Source organism: Ovis aries, chromosome 12 (genome assembly GCF_016772045.2).
Source record: "Ovis aries strain OAR_USU_Benz2616 breed Rambouillet chromosome 12, ARS-UI_Ramb_v3.0, whole genome shotgun sequence".
Lineage (NCBI taxonomy): Eukaryota > Metazoa > Chordata > Mammalia > Artiodactyla > Bovidae > Ovis > Ovis aries.
In genome coordinates this window covers 53,206,404-53,227,899 of record NC_056065.1, presented here as the reverse complement: position 1 = coordinate 53,227,899, position 21,496 = coordinate 53,206,404, and positions in this window count along the sequence as shown.

Below are 21,496 nucleotides of genomic sequence, written 5' to 3'. Positions count from 1 at the left end.
AAATATCTAGGAATAAGCTTACCTAAGGAGACAAAAGAACTGTACACAGAATATTATAAGACACTAATAAAATAAATCAAAGACAACATAAACAGATGGAGGGATATTCCATGTTCCTGGGTAGGAAGAATAAATATTGTGAAAATGACTGTACTACCAAACACAATCTACAGATTCAGTGTGATCCCTATCAAATTACCAAGGACATTTTTCACAGAACTGGAACAAAAAATCCCTCAATTCATATGAAAACACAAATGACCTCAATAGCCAAGGCAGTCTTGAGAAAGAAGAATGGAGCTGGAGGAATCAACCTTCCTTACTTCAGATTATACTTCAAAGCTACAGTCATCAAGACAGTATGGTACTGGCACAAAAACAGAAATATAGACCAATGGAACAAGATAGAAAGCCCAGAAATAAATCCATGCACCTATAGTTACCTTATTTTTGGCAAAGGAGGCAAGAATATACAATGGGGCAAAACAGCCTCTTTAATAAATGATGCTGGGAAAACTGGACAGATACACGTAAAAGAATGAAATTAGAACACTTCCTTTACTCCATACACAAAGATAAACTCAAAATGGATCAAAGACCTAAATGTAAGACCAGAAACGATAAAACTCTTAGAGGAAAACATAGGCAGAACACTCAATGACATAAATTAAGATTCTCTATGACCCACCTCTAGAGTAATGGAAATAAAAGCAAAAGTAAACAAGTGGGACCTGGTTAAACTTAAAAGCTTTTGCACAGCAAAGGAAACTATAAGCAAGGTGAAAAGACAACCCTCAGAATGGGAGAAAATAATAGCAAATGAAACAACTGACAAAGGATTAATTTCCAAAATACACAAGCAGCTTATACAACTCAATACCAGAAAAACAAACAACCCAATCAAAAAGTGGGGGGAAAACCTAAACAGACATTTCTCCAAAGAAGACATACATATGGCTAACTAACACATGAAAAGATGCTCAACATCACTCATTATTAGAGAAATGCAAATCAAAACTACAATCAGATATCACTGCACACCAGTTAGAATGGCCCTCATCAAAAAGTCTACAAACAATAAACACTGGGGAGGGTGTAAAGGAAATGTTCTTGCACTGTTGGTGGGAATGTAAACTGGTACAGCCACTATGGAACATGGTACAGAGATTCCTTAAAACACTAGGAATAAAACCACCATATGACCCAGCAATCCCACTCCTAGGCATTTACCCTGAGGAAAGCAAAATTGGAAAAAACACATGTATCCCATTATTCATTGCAGCACTGTTTACAATAGCTAGAATATGAATCAAAAATACCTAGATGTCCATTGACAGATGAATGGATAAAGAAATTGTGGTACATATACACAATGGAATATTACTCAGCCATGAAAAGGAATGCATTTGAGTCAGTTCTGATGAGGTGGATGAACCTATTACACGGAGTGAAGTAAGTCAGAAAGAGGAAGATAAATATTGTATTCTAAAGCATATATACAGAATCTAGAAAAATGGTACTGAAGAATTTATTTACAGGGCAGCAATGGAGAAACAGATACAGAGAATAAACTTATCATGGGGAGAGGGGAGGAGAGGGTGAAATGTATGGAAAGAGTAACATGAAAATTTACATTGCCATTTATAAAATAGATAGCCAATGGGAATTTTCTGTATGGCTCAGGAAACTCAAACAGGGGTTCTGTATCAACCTAAAGGCGTGGGATGTGGAGGGAGATGGGAAGAAGTTTCAAAAGGGAGGGCATATATGTATACCTATGGCTGTTTCATGTTGAGGTTTGGCAGAAAACAACAAAATTCTGTAAAGCAATTATCCTTCAATGAAAAAAATAATTTAAAAAAGAAAGAAATTGACCCTCTAGTCTGAGTACCACCAGGTCCCTGAAGCCTTGAATACATTATTCTTGGTCTTCACAAAGATCTTGCCAACTGGGAACTGTGGTTAAGTAGCTTAAAGTCACAAAATTGGGTGAAACTTCACAAAAACCACCATCTTTCTACTATATCACATCACCCTTTTAGTTCAAAGAGCCGTGAAATGAGAGCACTCAAAACTGACCCCTTGGGACTTCCCAGGTTGCTCAGTGGTAAAGAATCTGCCTGTCATTGCGGGAGACACTGGTTCTATCCCTGGTCTGGAAAGATCCCACGTGCCACAGAGCAACTAAATCCAAGTGCCACAACTATTGAGCCTGGCCATGCTCTAGAACCTGGGGAGCTGCAACTACTGAGCCCACACACCGCAGCTACAGAAGTCTGCGTGTACTAAAGCTCACGGTTCACAAGAGAAGCCACCGAAATGAGAAGCCTTTGCACTGCGAGGAAGAGGAGTCCCCACTCGCCACAACTAGAGAAAAGCCTGTGCAGCAACGAAGACCCAGCATAGCCAAAAATAAACTAAAAATAAATGCATTAAAAAAACAAAACCAAAACTGTTCTCTTGACTTAAGACAGGGAGGGGGCTGTGATGCAGATGGTGCCTGAAGGAAATCTTTGTCCATGCCCACCATGTGGAGCCGAGTGGAGGGGTGTTGGGCATCACTTCCCAGTGTGCACACCAACAAGAGGCTGGGTAGGAAATAGGAGCACGCCAGCCCCAGAGTGATGGGGAGGCAGTGATCCCCAATGTTTGTCCCTTTCCTTTTTCAGAACAGCTGAGAGCAGAGGTTATTATCAGTGCTGCACCATGTTTGGGAACTCAGAGAGCAAAGCAAATGTGACTTAGGCACAGAGTCTGGGGCTGTTCAGCCTGAGAGCTAACCAAGGAGTCCATAATGGAAACCTAGGGAGGAGGGCCAGGTGGGAAGGCTTGGTGCTTCAGGCACCCAGCCACCTGTGACTGCCGCCTGCCAAAAGGAGCTGGCAAAGCCAAGGCAAACTAAATTCAGAACTGAAATACCAAGCATACCCCTGAGGGGAAAAAAATATATATATATATCTGATGGTCGATGTTAAAGCAAAGACAAGAAAGAGCATGGCAATTCTGCTAATAGGCAAGTTAAATATCTTAACCCTTGGTTGGTGGGGAGGTGGGTGTGGGCTTCTCTTAGAAATCTAAATTCAGTTTGATTTAGATTCCTTGCTGCTTTTCACACCTTACAGATGTGTTCAGGAGCCCTGGGGTTCACTTGTTCTTTCCTTTCTTTTTTAATGAGAAACCTCAGCAATAGGTTTCACTGTGCAATAGAACTGATTTTCTCCTTTTTTGTCAGTCTCTACCATTTTGGCAGTCACAGCTTGGGAGACCTGCTGAGCTGTCAGGGAAAGGGCTCATCTTTGCATTACTTTAACCAAGACAAATATGGTTTTAAAAACTATAAACTAGATTACCATATCAGTCCCAACTTACTTGGCTTCCACCAAACGAACAAGGCTAACATTTCTGAATTGCAAATAATCCTTTCCCGTGGATATATTTTTATCCAGGGCAATATCCCTCTAATTCAAGGCTTGAAAATTGAAGCCCACATGATTTCAAGAAGATGAGCACTTTTAAGTTGCAAAGCATGTTGCAGCCTAAAAAAGAAATATATATCCTTCCAAGAGAATCATCTCTCCGGTAACCAAAGGGGAAAAAAAATTTCTGACTGACAGCTCTTTTCAAGTGCAAATGAGAGTGATAGCAAGAAGAGGTTTAAAATTCTCATTAAGTGTGATGGTACTTTTACTCTTTCCATGTAAATATTGATATGTAATCTGGTCTCTCCCTTCCAGAAGTCACTCGTGCATACAAAGTTGCTCAGTTGTTAATACACGTGTTCTCAGTTCCTTTCCTAAGTCCTGTAGTCTTTTCTTTATAACACCCTCCTCAGAGGAGCAGAGTGTGACCTATGACCAATTTCAAGATGGAAGTACAGAAGAGCAACCAAAATATTTGCCCATAAACCAGCAAAAGGACCAACGTGTTTACACAAAAGTCTCATCCCATTAAAATTTTTTTCAACAGGTGTCCTGAAAAGGAGTCCAAAAGACATACTTCCAAGTAGAACTGGAATGTCATAAATCCACTGTGGAAGGGGATGGGACATAAGGGGAAAACGTCAGCCTGGGTTTCTCAAACTAGCAGCACCTGTAGGATGTTTAATGGCTTTTTGGTGTACAGACAGCTCTCCAAATTTATTTTAAAATTCAGCCTATTTTAAATTTTATTATAGTTCTTTATGTTGTAAACCAAATAAAGCACATTTCTAAAATTAAGAATAATACTTGTTTTTGCACTTCTCTGGTGCCACAGTGGTTAAGAATCTGCCTGCAGGGGACGTGGCTTCGATCCCTGGTCCAGGAAGATTCAGCATGCCGCAGAGCAACTAAATCCATGCACTGCAACTACCAAGCTCTCATGCCCTAGAGCCTGTGCTCCACAAGAGAAGCCACTGCAATGAGAAACCTGTAGTAGCAGTCCCCACTCTCTGAAACTAGAGAAAGTCAGTGTGCAGCAACAAAGACTCAGCACAACCAAAAAAAAAAAAAAAAGAGAGAGAGAGAAGAAGAAGAATTGTTTATATCAGTGAATAGAATAGTGCTGTCCCTTCTTTTAAGAAGGTATCCATAGTGTGTTAATGATGGGTAGGTTGAGCCAAAAGTCTGGCTCCAAATTCAACAGGTTTCTGTTTTTCTATTTTTCATTAGTTGCTTTATTGGCCAGTGGTAAAACCAATACAATGAATATGAGTTCAAGCAAGCTCCAGGAGATAGTGAAGGACTGGGAAGCCTGGCGTGCTACAGTTCATGGGTTGCTAAGATACGACTGAGTGACTGAACGACAACAACTTTCTCTTGCCAGTGATAAATCCCAAATTAGCTTAACCTAAAAACAGAATTTATTGGCTTGCATAATCAGAAAGTTCAGAGGTACTCCAGTTTTAGGAATGACTGGATCTAGGTGACTTAATGAAGTAATCAAGAATGAGTCCCTCTTCACCTGTTGACTCCATTTTTCTTTTGGTTTTATTTTTCCTGTGTTACCTTAATTCTAGGCCCTCTGTCCATGTGGCAATAAATATGACCCCAAGCTACTCTAGACATACATACCTTATTATGTAAGGTATCACATGATATATGCATAATATATTAACAGACATACCTTATTGTCTTTGTTTCCAAAAGGACAGAAAATATCTCCTTCAACAAAAATTTTGCCCCAAAAAAGGGAACTTCTCCAGTGGTTAAGACCCTGCACTCACACTTCAGGGACCACAGGTTCGCTCCCTGGTCAGGGAATTAAGATTCTACATGCTGCATTGTAGGCCAAAAAACAATTTTTTTTTAAGAAATAAACCTTAGAAAAGTCTCCTGAAGGGCAGATCCATGACAGACTCATCCTCCTAGATCTAAAACAATGTCTGTCCCAGGAAATGCAGGAGCCCACTGGGCAGGCCTAGATTCCTCCCCATCCTTCACACTTAGTATGGCAGCCCATGAATGACATGGTCTGGGAGCAAGGAAGGGAAATTTCCCACAAAAAATTTAGGACATGAGTTTGAGCAAGCTCCAAGAGACGGTGAAGGACAGGGAGACCTGGTGTGCTGCAGTCCATGTGGTTGCAAAGAATTGGACACAACTGAGCAACTGAACAACAACAGCAAATTAATATCAAAAGTGGGGCCTAATGTCTGGCAGAGAAAAATAATACTTGTCCAGTTCATACACTAAATGAGAAGTTTCTCACTAATAGTTTGCATTATTGAAAATGGCAGTGGGTGGCTCACTCAGACTGTAATGAACAAACTAGAACAAGGACCAGAAATCATGAACAGGTCTCCCAGGAAAGCTACTTCCCAGGGCTCATTCCCAGGCTACCACAACCAGAATGTCACATTCATTCTGGAAGATTTCCATTTCCGCTTGGGAAGGAGCCGAGTGTGAATTCCTGTCCCCTTTTCAGTTGCTGTTGGCATAGCAACCATTTCTTCCTATTGCCTGAAGCATTTGGGTGTGATATTAAGATTATTTTCAACAACACATCAATGAGTTATTTCTTTAGTGAGTATAGAAAAGTATTGTTTTTTTTTCAGGGGAAAAAAGCAAACACTTAACTTTTGAACCAAGTGCACCAGATTTTTGTTGTTTTTCAGTTGCTCTGTCATGTCCGATTCTTAGCAACCCCATGGACTGTAGCATGCTAGGCTCCTCTGTCCATGGAATTCTCCAGGCAAGAATACTGGAGAGGCAGCCATTCCCTTCTCCAGTGGATCTTCTAGACCCAGGGATCAAACCTGGGTCTCCTTCTTTGATGGTCAATATCGAAATCAGATTGATTACCGTTTTTTTGCAGTCAAAGATGGAGAAACTCTATACAGTCAGCAAAAGCAAGAACTGGAGCTCCTTGTTACAAAATTCATGCTTAAATTGAAGACAGTAGGGAAAATCACTAGGTCATTCAGGTGTGGCCTAAGTCAAATTCCTTATGATTATGTGTTGGAGGCGATGAATAGATTCAAGGGATTAGATCTGGTAGACAGAGTGCCTGAAGAACTATACACAGAGGTTTGTAATATTGTATAGGAAGTGGTGACCAAAGAAATAGAAATGCCCCACAGCTTGGTCTCCTTATAAATCCAAATCCCTTATGAACTTAATGTTAAAGACTATGTCATTTCATCTTCAGGTAAGAGGTTCCAGCTTGTGGAATATTCTACTTAAGCACAGCACCAATCATGATAGAAATGGTCTTTATTGTATTATCAAGTTTATGGAGAACTGTTTTCATTATCATCCAGTTCTATGAATTTCTTCATTTCCCTTTTTCATTTCTTCTGCATCCTATAGAGTGTTTTAAGATATAGTTTTCCAGACATATGGTATCTTTGTAGTCATATTGCATTCTGAAATTCTAATTGCATTATGGCTGAAGAACTTGGTCAATATGGTGTATGTGATCTTGGTTCCTCTGGAATTTATTGAGGGTTCTTTTATGGCCTAATTCATGGTCTACTTTTTTGGGTATTTTTTCCATATGTACTGGAAAATATGCAAGAAAAAGATGGTGTGTTCTTTTTTTTTTTTTTGGGGTCGCTTCTCTTTCACAATATATTATGCTGAGCAAAGATCTGAAAATTCAAAAAGTGCAATTAATAAATTCAAGATGTATAAATATCTGTATGTATTACATATATATGCATACATATCATATACATCAATGCCTCAGCCCAGCAGGGACTTGTGGTACCCTCAAACACCAGTGACCCAGAATTTCCACAGGGAAAGGGAGATAATCATTGTTTAAGAGCATTTTGGGGAAGAATTGAGAACAGAACTTTGAAATCTTTCCTCCCACCTGACCCCTTAGTGACACTGCAGCTTCCACCACCCAGAATCACATATACCCACAATCACATCAAGACAGGTTTTAGCCAGAGTTTCCAACCTTTTGTTACTGTTTTCTGTTCTTACTTTATGGAAGCCACATCTCTGTGGCTTGTTGATTTTTCAATAGTTTCTCCAAGGTTGGTTTTGGGAGGAAAGAAAGAGCAGCCTTTATTATCTTGCCATTTTGACACTCTGCAGATCAAAGAAATGTATTCACTTAGCATTCTTTTCAGAGTTGTCTGGGAAACGTTTGCTCTGGTATATTCCAGAGTACTTCCTGTTCATTTTATTGCACACTATGCTCAAAGTATGTAAGTCAACGACAGACATCTGACTGTCTTTACAACTGAAAAGTTGAGATAGAATTCACATACTGTACTTCTTTAAAGTTCAGAATTCAGTGATTTTTAGCATATTTACAAAGTTGTACAATCATCATCATTATCAAATTCCAGAAATTTTTCATCACCCCCAAAAGAAATCCCATGCTTATTTGCAATCACTCCCCATTTCTCTCTCCCCCTAACCCTGGCAAACATTAATCAGATTTCTGTGTTATGAATTTGATTTACCTATTCTGAATATATATTATAAATGAAAGCACACAAATGTGGCCTTTGGTGTCTGACTTCTTTCATCTAATGTTTTCAAGTTTCATCAATGCTTCATTCTGTTTTATGACTAAACAATATTCCATTGTATGAATTACAACACATTTTGTTCACTCGTTCATTACTTGATGGGTGGTTTGCACTTTTGGATATTACGCACAATGCTGTATTGATTATTCGTGTACAAATTGTTGTGTGGACATATGTTTTCAATTCTCTTGGATATATATCTAAGAGTGGAATTGATGGGTCCTATCGTAACTCTGTGTTTAACTTTTGAGGAATTGACAAACAGTTTTCCAAAGCTGCAGCACCATTTTCAAGTCCCACCAACAGTGTATGAAGGTTTCCATTGATCTAATTGCTCCCTGCCAACACTTGTTATTGTCTCTCTTTTTGATGATAGCCATTCTGGTGAGTATAAAGTGGTATCTGGGGTTTTGATTTGCATTTCCCTATGACTAATTAGGTAGAACAGCTTTTCATGGCTTATTGACTATTTAGAAGTCTTGTTTGGAGAAAAGTTTCTTGAAGCCTTTTGCCTTTTTGAGAAATTGGGCTATTTTTCTCTTTATTGTTGAGTATACATTTCTGGATTCTAGACCCTTACCAGATATATGATTTGCAGATATTTTCTCCCATTGTCTGAGTTGCCTTTGCACTTTCCTGACAGTGTGCTTTTGATGGACACAAGTTTTAAATTTTGATGTAGTCCAAGTTATCTTTTTTTCCCCTTTAGTTTCTTTTGCTGTCATGTCTAAAAAACCACCTATTCAAGTTTCATTTCGTGAAAATTTATTCTTACATTTTCTTCTAAAACCTTTACAATTTTAGCTCTTACATTTAGATACTTGATCATTTGATCCATTTTGAGCTGATTTTTGTGTTTGGTGAGAGAGATAGGGGTTCAACTTCTGTCTTTAGCCTGTGGCTTTTCAGTTGTACTGGGCTTCCCAAGTGGCCCTAGTGATAAAGAAACCGCCTGCCAATGCAGGAGATGCAAGATATGTGGATTTGATTTCTGGGTCAGGAAGATCCCCTGGAGTAGGAAATGACACCCCAGTATTCTTGCCTGGAAAATTCCATGGGCAGAGGAGCCTAGTGGGCTATAGTCCATGGGACCACTAAGAGTCAGACATGACTGAGCAACTGAACACACATTCGCTGTTTCAGCACCATTTGTTGAAAAGACTATTCTGTCCCTATTGTATTGCTTGGCACCTGCATCAAAAATCAATTAACCATAAATATATGGACTTATTTCTGGACTCTCAGTTCCATTTTATTGATCTATGTCTGGCCACAACAACTGAGCCCACACTCTAGAGCCCTAGAGCCGCAACTTCTAAGCCCACGTGGTTAGAGCTCATGCTCTGCAACAAGAGAAGCCACTGCAGCGAGAAGCTACACACCACAGCAAAGAATAGCCCCCGCTCACCACCGCTGGAAAAAGCCCTCACGCAGCAACAAAGACCCACTGCAGCCAAAGAAACGAGTCTTCTATTTTTAAAAGACGAGGAATAGGTCATATTAGGGACATTAAATGAGCCTTTGGGCTTCCCTTGTGGCTCAGCTGGTAAAGAGGAGAAGGGAAGGGCTACCCACTCCAGTACTCTGGCCTGGAGGATTCCATGGACTGTATAGTCCATGGGGTCACAAAGAGTTAGACGCAACAACTGAGAGATTTTCACTTTCACTTTCAATTTCAAATGAGCCATTTGAGTTTGATTGTTAAGATTTTTTTTAATGAATTTTACCTTCAAATACTTTTCTCTCTGAAATTCTGAGAGAATAAGAATAAACTGTTTCCCTTATTTTTATTACCTTGGCAAGGTGTAATGTCAACTTCAGCCTCATCTAGTTTTTCTCTGCATCAGAGTGAGGGACACTCTTCAGGTTCATTTTCACACTACACTGAACTCATCATGTCATCTTTCATTTATTCATTCTACAAAACCTGCTATAGGTAAGGCACAGTGACAGATACAGAGGAGATAGAAAGGGTATCTCTGTTAGGTGAGCACCTTGCTAGTATATGACAGGCGTGGTGACAAATGCTTCATATACGTTGATCTCTGTCTTCACTACCCCCTGCTGAGGCAAGTTTATCATTATTACGATTATACTTTTGGTATTATTCTTGTTATTTACCTAGGCCTAGAAAAGTTGAGTGGTTTGTACAAGATCATCCAGCCAATTAGTGGTGGAGGTAGGATGCAAACCCAGGACTAGCTAAGTGCAGAGTCCAAAACAGCCCTGAGAACTAGAGCCGGCTCTCCATATTACAGAGGTAAGTAACTCACAGTCCTTACCCTCCTGCTTCTAATAGCTTCCTGGGGACAGACTGACATAAACACCAAGTAACTGGAGGATGCATGCTAACACAAGGGTGGTTTAGAAGAGATACACATTCCAGGGGATCCAAAGAGGGCTTCCACCTGGGGGTCAAGAAAAGCAGTAAGTTGAAGGCAGGAAGAAGAAGGAGGAGGAGAAGGAGAATAAGGAGGATGAGGAAGAGAAGAGGAAAAAGAAGGAAGAGAGGAAGGAAGGAAGGAAAAAGAAGAGTAAGAGGAGGAAGAGAGGGAGAAGGCAGTAAGTTGAATCTTGATGTCTGGGGACACTCCAAAGCAGTGAGCGAGGGAAGAACATTCTGGAGAGCAGTAGCGTCAAAGTGAGGCAAGTGCATGATGCATTTGAGGAAATGTGTAAACTGTCACTCACTGTGTCTGCATCTGCGGGGAGCTAAGGCTGGATAGGGAGATGGGAGCAGATGCCCGCAAGAGCAGAGCAGAGGAGGGGACATTTTGAGATGTGAAGGAGAAGGTTGGGAGGGGTGGATTTCTGCGCAGGAGGAAGATAACCATCCAGGCTAATAGCCATTTCATTATTGTCTCTGTGAAGGTCGGATGGGTATAAACATGATGAAGCTTGTCTTTTCTTTGATTTAACACATTTTTTTCCTTTTCATAAAATAATCCTCACTTAGAAGTTGACGTGCACGGATAAAGAACAAAGTGAAACCAAGTGCAGAAGATTCAACAGCAAGCATTTCATGCTACACTTTAAGGAGAAATATTGCAGGTCTGTGAAAAACCAAGTTTATCTGAAAGCATGGCCTCCAATATAAAAATCACTGAAAGGAAAAAGAAAAAATTTTAGCTGTTCAGTTTAGTTCAGTCGCTCAATCGTGTCCGACTCTTTGTGACCCCATGAACTGCAGCATACCAGGCCTCCCTGTCCATCACCAACTCCCAGAGTTCACCTAAACTCATGTCCATTGAGTTGGTGATACCATCCAACCGTCTCATCCTCTGTCATCCCCTTCTCCTCCTGCTTTCAATCTTTCCCATCATCAGGGTCTTTTCAAATGAGTCAGCTCTTCGCATCAGGTGGCCAAAGTACTGGAGTTTCAGCTTCAACATCAGTCCCACCAATGAACACCCAGGACTGATCTCCTTTAGGATGGACTGGTTGGATCTCCTTGCAGTCCAAGGGACTCTCAAGAGTCTTCTCCAACACCACAGCTTAAAAGCATCAATTCTTCGGGGCTCAGCTTTCCTTATAATCCAACTCTTACATCCATACATGACTACTGGGAAAACCATAGCCTTGACTAGATGGATCTTTGTTGACAAAGTAATGTCTCTGCTTTCTAATATGCTGTCTAGGTTGGTCATAACTTTTCTTCCAAGGAGTAAGCGTCTTTTGATTTCATGGATGCAATCACCATCTGCAGTGATTTTGGAGCCCCCAAAAAATAAAGTCAGCCACTGTTTCCACTGTTTCCCCAATGTATTTGCCATGAAGTGATGGGACCAGATGCCATGATCTTAGTTTTCTGAGTGTTGAGCTTTAAGCCAACTTTTTCACTCTCCTCTTTCACTTTTATCAAGAGGCTCTTTACATTCTAGCTGTACTGTTACCTAATATTATTATAATATGCTTAGTACCAATGCTACATTTCCATTATATTAAGCATGATCAGATGCCATTTCACAGTATTACTATCTCTTTGTGATGATTAATTGTATGTATCAAGTTGGAGGGTGTTTTGGATGAGATTAGCATTAAGGGACTTCCCTGGTGGTCTGGGCTTCCCCGGTGGCACTAGTGGTAAAGAACCTGTCTGCCAGTGCAGGAGGTATAAAAGATGTGGATTTGATCCCTATCTCGAGTTTGGGAAGATCCCGTGGAAGAGGACATGGCAACCCACTCCAATATTTGTGCCTGAAGAATCCCATGGATAGAGAAGCCTGGAAGGCTACAGTCCACAGGGTTGCAGAGTGGGACACAATGACTGAAGCGACTTAGCAGCAGTAGCAATAATGTTCTCCATAGTGGCTGTACCAATTTACGTTCCCACTAACAGTGTAGGAGGGTCCCCTTTTCTCCACACCCTCTCCAGCATTTATTGTTGGTGGATTTCTTATGGGGGCTTCCCAGGTGGCGCTACTGACTGAATGGCTTTCTTTGTTTTGCATATGTTTGTTCACTCTCTGTATGTCGCCCATAATAAAAAGTGAATTGCATATGATTTTTACTTAGCTAGTTTTTTTTTTAATGTGTATTTTTGGAGTGTTTTTCACAAAGTAAGAGATATCCCAACTACTCTATTTTTAACCCAAAATATCCCTCTTGTCAATTATGAAGCTTTCAATTATGAAGCTTTTCTGCAGTTATTTATATAAACAATCAGAATAATAGATCTGAGAACTAGAAGGACTCTTAGGGGTTTGGTCTAGCTCCTTAATATCACAGGTATAAAAATAAGACCCAAAGATATTATGCACCAAACTTTAAGAATGTGTATGACTTTTAAGAAGTCATACACACTCAAAGATTCTTAACCACAAATTCTTAAAAACAAAAACAGAACACTAAAATAGTTTTCTAATACTGAATCAAGTATTTTAAAAAGAAACACCGGAACCAGCTTTACATTGAAGAGCCTCTCATAATCCTACATAAAAGATTAGTTTTGTTGTTGTTCAGTTGCTCAGTCATGTCCGACTCTCCGACCCCATGGACTGCAGCATGCCAGGCTTCCCTGTGCCTCACCATCTCCAGGAGCGTGTAAGGAGTAAAATATTTCTTTGCTTGGCTGTAACTATAATTGCCATATTTCACCACAATGAATGGTTGGGGTATTGCAATTTGCGATGTCACCTGAGTAAATAAGAAGCAATTCATAGGAATGACTGTTACTTTTAATCCTATCAGGAGTAGAAAACGTTCCATAAACATTGCCCAGGGTGTGCGGCTTTCTCAGGCATTGGGTGCTTGCTGTCTCTGAAAGTAGATATAACCCTGATTGGCATAAAAAGATGTTAGGAGGTTTCAGTCTTACTAGTTAATTTTTTTTGACATTTGTTCTCAAATATTGTTAATATTAAACTTTCTATATTGCCATCTTTATATACTGCATCATGAAATACATATGGAAATAGGCAAGGTCCCTCTTTAGTCCAAGTGGAATCTGAGTTTACTGATATCTTTAGTTCAAGTAGCAACAGTATGAGCTCAGTTTTTTCCCATTGTTAGAGGGTTCCAGCTGGTTTTGGGCAAGATTCCTCTTTGGCTCTGTTAAGCATAGTCCTGATCTTATAATGGAAATACACTTGGCATGAACAGCGTTCATTATTAAAAATTATAGGGGGAATGATATGTTATGGATACAACATCCCTGTTTTGATCAGTGTATTCAACCTTTGTGCCAATCAATTTTTTATCCCTTATTCAGAATGAAATTGATTTGGGTTCATACATTCTAAGTAGGGGCAAAAATTGGTTTCTTGGGAGATACAAAAATCTAAGCCATAAAACGTTTAAAAATTCTTGGCCGTACATTCTAAAAACAAAACACCAAGAACTTTTCAAAGTCTGAAACAAATATATTCAAGAAGAAATATAGGAGCTAAATTTATATTTAAAAGCCCATTTATAAGCCCAGAAGTAAATGGGTGCATATAAAGTCAAATTATTTTCAACAAGGGTGCCAAGATCATTCAATGGCAAAAATATAGTCTTTTGAGGACATTATGCTAAGTGAAATAAGCGAGTTACAAAAAGAAACCTTAACACTACTGAATTGTACACTTAAAAATGGCTAAGATGGCAGCTTTTATATTATGTGTATTTTACCACAATTAAAAAAACTGTTTAAAACCTTCATAAAATATTGATTTATTCCCTGTTACAATATTTGTTTGCTTGTAAGTGACTACAGCCATGGTATTTCACCAGAGTGTAAAAATCTCAGTTGCACAGATCTTCCCGACCCAGGATCGAACTCAAGCCTCTTTTGTCTCTTGCATTGGCAGGTGAGTTCCTTACCGCAAGCGCCACCTGGGAAGCCCCCAGACATAAGGTATAGCTATGATATTAAAATCTCATGGCAGGGGAAGGACATCGGGGGGAAAATGTCTAAAACTTAAGATGCAGAAGGTAAGGAAAAACAAGCTGGGAAATACTCTTTTTCCTTAATGAGTTACTGCTTTGTACTTCAAAGGGGCTTCCCTTGTGGCTCAGCTGGTAAACAATCCGCCTGCAATGCCAGAGACCTGGGTTCGATCCCTGGGTTGGGGAGATCCCCTGGAGAAGGGAAAGGCTACCCACTCCAGTATTCTGGCCTGGAGAATTCCATGGACTGTATAGTCCATGGGGTCGCAACGAGTTGGACACTACTGAGTGACTTTCACTCACTCACTAACTTCAACTGGACAGACACATGTCTAATGGTGAGACTGGAAAAAAGCAAAATAATCTACAGTAGGGTTTGCCAGCATTTGGACATTTGGGGTCAAAACAGTTCTTTGTCATGGAGGGGGCTGTCCTGTCTATGGTAGAATGTTGAGCAGCCTTCCTGGGTTGGGAAGGAAATCCCTAGAGAAAGAAATGGCTACCCACTCCAGTATTCTTGCCTGGGAAATCCCCTGGAAGAGGAGCCTGGAGGGCTACAGTCCACAGGGTTGCAAACAGTTTGACACGACTGAGCCACGAACACACAGACACACACAGACACAGACACATACAGACACACAGACACACAGACACACACTGTCCTCTGCCACTAGAGTCCACTAGCACCTCCAGTCCAGATATAACAACCCCATTTATCTCCAGACATCCACTTAGGGAAAAACCACTACTCCACAATTAATGAAAGTTAATCATAACTTGGACAAAGGGTAGGTTCTGAATAGGGGCTCAGGCTCAGGTGTCTCAGCCCTGGCGGGTATCAACAGGTGTTGTTTTCAGCTGTGACCTGTGTATGAATGCTTTATATTAAATGATGATCTCTGTGACAAAGGAATGCCATGCCTCCTGAACCTGTTTGGGAAGCTTTGGGAAGGTATCATTACTTCTATTGTTAGCCAAAGAATCTGGGGATGACAACAAAGTTTAAATGTTTGGGAGGGGTGGAGGAGGCAAACAGTCAAATTAAACTGGAAGAAAAATGAATTCACAGCAGGCCTAGAGTTCTTGCTAAGATGGTCTCGCTAACATGGCTAGTGGAGGTGATGGAATTCCAGTTGAGCTATTTCAAATCTGAAAAGATGATGCTGTCAAAGTGCTGCACTCAATATGCCAGCACATTTGGAAAACTCAACAGTGGCTACAGGACTGGAAAACGTCAGTTTTCATTCCAATCCCTAAGAAAGACAATGCCAAAGAACGTTCAAACTACTATACAATTGCATTCATCTCACATACTAGCAAAGTAATACTCAAAATTCTCCAAGTCAGGCTTCAACAGTAGGTGAACCGTAAACTTCCAGATGTTCAAGCTAGATTTAGAAAAGGCAGAGGAACCAGAGATCAAGTTGCCAACGTCCCTTGGATCATCTAAAAAGCAAGGAAGTTCCAGTAAAACATCTACTTCTGTTTTATTGATTATGCCAAAGCCTTTGACTGTGTGGATCACAACAAACTATGGAAAATTCTGAAAGAGATAGGAATACCAGACCACCTTACCTGCCTCTTGAGAAATCTATATGCAGGTGAAGAAGCAACAATTAGAACTGGAAATGGAACAGACTGGTTCCAAATCGAGAAAGCAGTATGTCAAGGCTGTATATTGTCACCTTGCTTATTTAACTTATATGTAGAGTACATCATGCAAAATGCCAGGATGAATGAAGCACAAATTGGAATCAAGATTGCCAGGAGAAATATCAATAAACTCAGATATGCAGATGACACCCCGCTTATGGCAGAAAGTGAAGAACTAAAGAGCTTCTTGATGAAAGTGAAGGAGGAGAGTAAAAAAGCTGGCTTACAACTCAACCTTCAATGGCAACCCACTCCAGTATTCTTGCCTGGAAAATCCCATGGACAGAGGAGCCTGGTAGGCTACAGTCCATGGGGTCACAAACAGTCGAACATGACTGAGTGACTTCGCTTTCACTTTTCAGAAAACTAAGATCATGGCATCTGGTCCCATCACTTCATGGCAAATAGATAGGGAAACAATGGAAACAGTGTCAGACTTTATTTTCTTGGACTCCAAAATTACTGCAGATGGTGACTGAAGTCACGAAATTAAAAGATGCTTGCTCCTTAGAAAAAAAGTTATGACCAATCTAGACAGCATATTAAAAAGCATAGACATTACTTTGCCAACAAAGGTCCATCTAGTCAAGGCTATGGTTTTCCAGTAGTCATGTATGGATGTGAGAATTGGACTATAAAGAAAGCTGAGCACTGAAGAACTGATGCTTTTGAACTGTGGTATTGGAGAAGACTCTTGAGAGTCCCTTGGACTACAAGGAGATCCAACCAGTCCATCCTAAAGGAGATCAGTCCTGGGTGTTCATTGGTGGGACTGATGCTGAAGCTGAAACTCCAATACTGACTCCAATCAGTTCTTCACTTGATGTTAAGAACTGACTCATTTGAAAAGACCCTGATGCTGGGAAAGATTGAAGGCAGGAGGAAAAGGGGATGACAGAGGATGAGATGGTTGGATGGCATCACCAACTCAATGAACATGAGTTTGAGTAAACTCCGGGAGTTGGTGATGGACAGGGAAGTCTGGCGTGCTGCAGTCCATAGGGTTGCAGAGTTGGACACGACTGAGTGACTGAATTGAACATGGCGAATGTGCTTCTATTTCACAGTTCACATTTAAATTACAAGACAGTGCATAGGTTTTTATCAATCTATATTATTTATTGAAGGAACAAGTGTCTACCACTGTGCAGATAATGCAGGTATGTGTAACCTTGTTTCCACTCTATGGGGTGTAGAATATGTTTGGGACTTAAAATATACTCAGGCATTCGCGCCACTAGCATTTGATTAATTGCTGACAGTGATTGTGTGGATTCATATAAAGATGAAACCATCAATATGGGCTCTACTCCTATACTGGGTTTAATAGTGTCCCCCCTCCCCAAAATTCGTTTACACCCAGATCCATGTGATCTTATTTGTAAATACTGGGTTTACAGATGTAATTTGTTAAGATGAAGTCATATTAGACTTCTTGTTGTTCAGTTACTAAGCTGTGTCTGACTCTCTGCCAGTATCACACCAGGCTTCCCTGTCCTTCACCATCTCCCAGAGTTTGCTCAGACTCATGTCCGTTGAGTCAGTGATGTTATTGGACTAGGGTGCGTCAAAAGCCAATGACTAGAATTCTCACTAGAAGTCCATATGAATACACAGAGAGACAGAGGGAACGTGACCATGTGAAGATGAGAGATTCGGAAAGATGTATCCTCCCAGCCAGGGAACGACAAGGAAACCACCAGAATCCAGGCAAGGCATGGATAGAGAAGGACAGGGAAGCCTGGCACACTGCAGTCCATGGGGTCTCAAAGGGTCAGACATGATTTAGTGACTGAACAACAGCAGTAGCCTCCAGAAATATGAGGATACGTTTCTATTGTCTTAAGCCATCCTGTTTTGTGATACTCTGTTAAGGCAGCTCTAGGAATCGAACGTAACTCCTAAGTGGGGATTTCATCAAAATGCTGAAGAGAGAAGAGGTGAAGAGTGAATTCTAGATGAAAATCAAGGTGAAGGAAAACAGAGAGCAAAGAGTTTCCAGGATGTAGGTGTGGATGGTGAGAAGTGGGAAATTAGTGCGACACATTGTTCAGGTTGATGATGAATGAGCTCTGTCTGGGTAGGTAGGACAGGCTGTCCTGTCTGTGGACATCCTGGAAAGGGACACAAGAGTTGCCAATCTGCAGAAACAAATGCAAGTCAAGGCTTTACCTCCTCAGGGCTATCTGCATATTTCTCTACCTGATTTATTTTCTATTCCTTCTCATGCTGCTTGCTATTTCCTGCTGAAAAAGATTTTCACTTTATGTCTTTGTTGCCAACCTATATGTTTTATTCATGCTCTCATGGTGGTGTATCAGTGAATTAATTCTGCCTTCAAGGAAGATGAAGTCTTTCATAAACTTCCCTTTGTATTCTCTAGAACAAAACTACACTGGCTTTGAGCTTGTTACACAAGTGGTTCTGAAATAGGAGAGAATGCTGCTACGTAGGAACTTCTGTGTGGGAAATTCAGTACTTTTTAACAGATTTATTAATGTGTTTGGTTCTAAAAATGTGGTATAAGAGATGTGATGAAAAATCTAGATACAGTACTCTGAATCTTTTTAGAGGATGGATTACATTTATTTTAGGGGTCATGAATTTTTAGAAATGTTAGCATGTTGTAGTTGATTTTCTTTCTCGTCTTTCTATATAATTCTTTGCTGCTGTTCCAATCCAGAAAAGGTTACCAGACAAACCACAACTGTACAAAATAATAATTCATTCACTTTTGTGCAGCCCCTCCCCAACATTCCACCCTTTAAAAAAAAAGTGACTTGAGGGACTTCCCTAGGGGTCCACTGGTTAAGATTCCGTTTCCAACGCAGGGGTTGCAGGATCAATACCTGGTTGGGGAACTAAGATCTCACAAGCTGCAAGGTGCAGCCAAAAAGTAAATAAATAAAATAAAAAATAAAAAGCGTTTAATATTAGTTATATTACAAAACCACTATAATGAGTCTAGTTAACATCTGTCATCACACATACATAAATTTTTTTTTCTTGTGATGAGAACTTACAAGATTTTTTCTTAGCAATTTTCAAATCTGCAATATTGTATTATTAACTATAGTTGCCATGCTGTACGTTTCATGCCCGTGACTTATTTGATGACTGGAAGCTTATACCTTTGAACTACCTTCATCCATTTTGCCCACCCCTCACTCCCACCTCTGTTCTCTGTATCTATAATCTCTTAGTTTTTCTGATGTTGTTGCTGTTTTATTTTTTAGATTCCACATATAAATGAGATAGTATGATATCTATCTTTCTCTTACTTCACTTAATGCCCTTGAGGCCCATCCATACTGTCATAAATGATAAGATTTCATTTTTTATGGCTGAGTAGTATTCCATTTTGTTTGTGTGTGTCTATTGCATTTCTTTATCCATTCATCTATTTATGGGCACTTGGGTTGCTTTTGTATCTTGGCTATTATAAACAATAAACAATGCTTCAATGAATATGGGGGTACATATATCTTCTTGAGTTAGTGTTTTCATTTTCTCAGATAAAAATACAGAAGTGGAATTGCTGGATCATATGGTAGTTCTGTTTTTAATTTTTTGAGAAAACTCCATGTGCCTTTCCATAGCGGTTGTATCAATTTACATTAACACCAACAGTGCACGAGTTTCCTTTTCTTTACATCCTTGCTGACATTTGCTATTTCTTGTCTTTTTGATAGTAGCCACCATAGGTATGAGGTGATGTCTCATTGTGATTTTGATTTTCATTTTCCTTATGATTAATGATGTTGAGCACCTTTTCATGTGCCTGTTGTCCATTGATATGTCTTTGGAAAAGTGTCTATTCAGATCCTCTGCCCATTTTTTAAATCAGATGTTGTTTTTTTTTTGCTATTGAGTTGTATGAGTTCTTTATATATTTTGGATATTAACCCTTTATCAGATATATTTTCTCACATTCAGTAGGTTGCCTTAAAGTAATATTGAAATATTTAAAAAAGGAGTGGGGAGCAAACCCTCATGGAACACATACAGAGCAACAGGATGCTGTTCTCATCTTAGTCTATGGCCATACCACCTTGAATGTGCCCAATCTGGTCTGTTCTAGACCTACACTGTGCCCTGCTGCACTTTTGTAAGCAAGTCCAGTCTGCTCCACTAGATCCTAAGTTCTTGGTGTGCAGGTTGGTGTACCTCTGTACTCTTCCTAGTGCCTAGAAAGCGTATTGCTAAGAGCACCTTGATGCCTGGGAAGTGGTCTGGCCAGTAGAGCAATTGTGGACTTTGACCCTGGACAAGTCCTTGAATTCTGCCTCTCCACCACTGTGCCCGTTACAGCCGGTGCTTTATTGTCTTCACTTGAAAAGCAGCAGCCACTGTTGCTGCTGTCGTAAGGATTACAAAAACATAGTATCAAGTTCACGCACCAATTAACCCTCATAAAGGTTCCCGCCTTTCCCCTTCTTCCCATTACATCTCACCACTGTTAAGATTCCTCTATATATCTGGAGGCTGCACAAGTCTTTTCATTGAAAATGTGCAGCCAAAAGTGTCCATCATGCAATAACTTGTCTCTTTAGTCCCTAGAGTTTCCATCTTTGAACTTCGTTCATTTATCTTTAATCTGAACCCAGAATCCAAGCTTCGAATCTTCTGGCTGCTGGTGTGCTTGTTCAGACGTCATTCCTTGTTTGGGTAAGTGACTTGGCAGAGAGATGATGAGCAGAGAGGGTGAGGTGGAGAAACTGGGAGAAGAGACTCTGGATCTCATTCAACACAACTTGCAGTCAGGAGGAAAGGGGGCTCAGTGTTTCTAAAAGAAAAAAAAAAAGTAAGTGATGTATTATTTGAACAAAACATGAGTTCATTTGATGTCATTGCCCTTAGACACTTCATCCTTTATCTGCTCATGTTCTTCTCTGATAGTCCAGGGAGAGTATTTAGAATGGTCTCTTTATGCAGGTGGCTCAGCTGGTAAAGAACCTGCTTGTAATGTGGGAGACCTGGGTTCGATCCCTGAGTTGGGAAGATACCCTGGAGAAGGGAAAGGCTACCCACTCCAATATTCTGGCCTGGAGAATTTCATGGACTATATAGTCCACGGGGTCGCAAAGAGTTGGACACGATTGAGCAACTTTCACTTTTCACTTTATACAGGTATTTAAAAAAATACTTCCCAACTACTACCCCAACTATCTTGGGAATAAACAGTTGAGAGCATGTAGTGACAGAGTTGTCTAGAGCAGTTTTCACATTTCTTTTAGTTGAGGGGAGTAAGTTAATTTGTTAGATAGCTTAGTAGGGAGCTAAGCTGTCTAGGTTCAAAACCTGGTTCTGAGGACTTCCCTGGTGGTCCAGTGGTTAAGAATGCTCCCAATGCTGGGGATGTGGGTTCTATCCTTAGTCAGGGATCTAAGATCCCACATACCTTGGGGCAACTAGGTCACACGCCACAACTACACAGGCTGCAAGAAGATCCCACGTGTTGCAATTAAGACCTGATGCAGCCAAAAATAATATTTAAAAGCAAAC